We start from the raw sequence: 3,958 nt of genomic DNA on the forward strand, positions 1-3,958 counted from the left end.
CGAACCATTCACCACAAACTCGTTCTGCTTCTTCTCTTCATTCTCGAGAAAATCCACAGATCCAACCTCGCTATCACAATCAAAGACTAATCCCAACCTCTTCTCCAAATTAAAACCCATGTATCCGATCTAACAGAAAACCCCTCTTTTGTAACTAATTTAGGCCTAAAACCAAAGTTTAGTTTACTTATTCATATTCATACGCAAACACCTCTCATCATCGATTTCAAAACCTAATCATAACTGCATCTTTGAATCAAACCCCATCTCAGAATTAGAACCATAATCCTTTAACATCCCCTAATTTTTGTAACCCTAGATACAGTTCATTATTCTCCTGAAATTGAAGCAAACCCTCATCTCATACTCGATATAGCTGAAAGTACAAGAAGAAGACTTCACCAGGTATAAACCCAATTTTTTTTTTTTTTTTATTTTTTATTATCATTGCATGATTTTATTTTGCTGTTATTGCTTGAATCTGTAAAGATTTTGCAAATTTTCCTTTTGTTTGATGTATTGATGGAGTCATAAAGCATGGATTTTATTTGATTTCAGCTTCGGTTCTATTTTATATCTCCATGGTTTCTTGAATTCAAAATCCCCAAAAACTGAAATCGATTTATTGATGTTGTTGTTGTTACCTCCGAATCTAGTAATTCTTGGCTGTTAAAACTAGTGTTTGATGACTTCGTGGTGTTTTTAAACTAGGTTTACAGGGTTGATTGCACTGCAGTGACTATGAGCTGCAGAGCAGTAGGTGGTGCATATGGTGGTGAATTTGATATGGAATTGAGTGATAGAGATGAATGAACCAGCTGGTGTTGGTACTGATCAAGATGGTTTTAGCTACAGGAAGTGATATTAGTCTTGTAAGGTTGTTGTCGATGTGAAGCTGCAAACTGGTTGAGATGGGACATGGTGCTGGAGCTGTGTTGCTACCATGGTTAGATGGCTGGATTTGAATCCGAGAAGGGGTAGAGATAGAGATGCAAGAAGCTGCAGTAGCAGTAATATGGTGTCAACGGAATTGCAGACAAGGAAGAAATGCAGTGTGTATGTGTGAAAAGGTGGGAAAATGTTGTTGCAGGAGGTTGTCTTATGGCAGTCATATCAGGTGGTAGATAAGGCATTGTTGACTGAATGCAAAGGCCTGGGTGTTGAGTGTGACTGAAAATGGAATGGAGATATTCTGATGCTGAGAACTCACAGAGCTATGCTGAGTTGTAGTGGTTGAGATGAGTATTACCTAGGTTTTCTACAGATTTTTGGCTTTGGGGTCTGTGGTAATTGAATGCCAGACTGCAGTGAGGAAGTTTGTTTGGTGCAGATGAATGAATGGAATTGTAACTGGAATGAAGAAATCTATGAATTTGTGTCAGTTAGAAACTACGGGTATGAAGAGGGTGCAGTTGCTGATGAACTGGAATTGGAGGTTGTGTTGGTGGTTGTAAACGGTTATACCGCCACCCTACCCTACCCGACCCGCCATAGAATGGGTTGGGTAGGATCTTACCCGTTTAATGGTGGGTAGGGTAGCGGGTAAAATTTTCTTAACCGCCAGTAAACGGGTAGGGTGACGGGTATAGGCCATATCCTACACCCACCCTACCCGTTGTGGCCCTACTCATGAGTAGGGGTGCACATACCCTACCCATACCCGCCAATCCTACCTTATCCGCCAATGTTTTAACGGTATCCTATCCTACCCATTATTTGCGGTAGGTGACGGTTAAAAGATTTCTTACCGCCGTTAAATGGGTAGGGTGACGGGTAAAGCTCGAAATTATCCTACCCTACCCGCTTACCCGCCTTATATTTAAAGACAAAATAACCCTTCTAATGTTTTTTTCTCCTGCACATTTTTTCGTTGTTTTTTAAGATATCAGGGGTAAAATATAAAGACCCTTTTGTTCATCTTTATTCAGAGAACTCAACCCCAATCGAACCATTCACCACAACTCGTTCTGCTTCTTCTCTTCATTCTCGAGAAAATCCCACAGATCCAACACTCTGCTATCACAATCAAGACTAATCCCAACCTCTTCTCCAAATTAAAACCCATGTATCTGATCTAACAGAAAACCCCTCTTTGTAAACTAAACCTCACCAAAGTTTAGTTTACTTATTCATATTCATACGCAAACACCTCTCATCATCGATTTCAAAACCTAATCATAACTGCATCTTTGAATCAAACCCCATCTCAGAATTAGAACCATAATCCTTTAACATCCCCTAATTTTGTAACCCTAGATAGTTCATTATTCTCCTGAAATTGAAGCAAACCCTCATCTCATACTCGATATAGCTGAAAGTACAAGAGAAGACTTCACCAGGTATAAACCCAATTTTTTTTTACTTTTTTTTATTTTTTTATTATCATTGCATGATTTTATTTTGCTGTTATTGCTTGAATCTGTAAAGATTTTGCAAATTTCCTTTTGTTTGATGTATTTGATGGAGTCATAAAGCATGGATTTTATTTGATTTCAGCTTCGTTCTATTTTATATCTCCATGGTTTCTTGAATTCAAAATCCCCAAAAACTGAAATCGATTTATTGATGTTGTTGTTGTTACCTCCGAATCTCTTAAGGCGGGTGTTAAAACTAGTGTTTGATGAATTCGTGGTGTTTTTAACTAGGATTTACAGGGTTGATTGCACTGCAGTGACTATGAGCTGCAGAGCAGTAGGTGGTGCATATGGTGGTGAATTTGATATGGAATTGAGTGATAGAGATGAATGAACCACTGGTGTTGGTACTGATCAAGATGGTTTTAGCTACAGGAAGTGATATTAGTCCTGTAAGGTTGTTGTCGATGTGAAGCTGCAAACTGGTTGAGATGATGGTGCTGGAGCTGTGTTGCTACCATGGTTAGATGGCTGGATTTGAATCCGAGAAGGGGTAAGATAGAGCTGCAAGAAGCTGCAGTAGCAGTAATATGGTGTCAATGGAATGCAGACAAGGAAGAAATGCAGTGTGTATGTGTTGAAGAAGGTGGGAAAATGTTGTTGCAGGAGGTTATGTCTTATGGCAGTCATATCAGGTGGTAGATAAGGCATTGTTGACTGGAATGCAAAGGGCCTGGGGTGTTGAGTGTGACTGCTGAAATGGAATGGAGATATCTGATGCTGAGAAACTCACAGAGCTATGCTGAGCGTAGTGGTTGACCTGAGTATTACCTAGGTTTGCTACAGATTTTGTTGCTTTGGGGTCTGTGGTAGAATGCCAGACTGCAGTGAGGAAGTTTGTTTTGGGCAGATGAATGGAATTGAATTGTAACTGGAATGAAGGAATCTATGAATTGTGTCAGTTGAGAACTACAGGGTATGAGAGGTGGTGCAGTTGATGATGAACTGGAATTGGAGGTTGTGTTGGTGGTAGTAAACGGTTATACCCGCCACCCTACCTACCCGACCCGCCAGAGAATGGATTGGGTAGGATCTTACCCGTTTAATGCGGGTAGGGTGGCGGGTAAAAATTTTCTTAACCGCCAGTAAACGGATAGGGTGACGGGTATAGGCCATATCTGCATCTTTGAATCAAACCCCATCTCAGAATTAGAACCATAATCCTTTAACATCCCTTAATTTTTGTAACCCTAGATACAGTTCATTATTCTCCTGAAATTGAAGCAAACCCTCATCTCATACTCGATATAGCTGAAAGTACAAGAAGAAGACTTCACCAGGTATAAACCCATTTTTTTTTACTTTTTTTATTTTTTTTATCATTGCATGATTTTATTTTGCTGTTATTGCTTGAATCTGTAAAGATTTTGCAAATTTTCCTTTTGTTTGATGTATTTGATGGAGTCATAAAGCATGGATTTTATTTGATTTCAGCTTCGGTTCTATTTTATATCTCCATGGTTTCTTGAATTCAAAATCCCCAAAAAACTGAAATCGATTTATTGATGTTGTTGTTGTTACCTCCGAATCTAGTAATTCTTGGC

The sequence above is a fragment of the Papaver somniferum genome, chromosome 7 (assembly GCF_003573695.1).
Source record: "Papaver somniferum cultivar HN1 chromosome 7, ASM357369v1, whole genome shotgun sequence".
Taxonomy (NCBI): domain Eukaryota; kingdom Viridiplantae; phylum Streptophyta; class Magnoliopsida; order Ranunculales; family Papaveraceae; genus Papaver; species Papaver somniferum.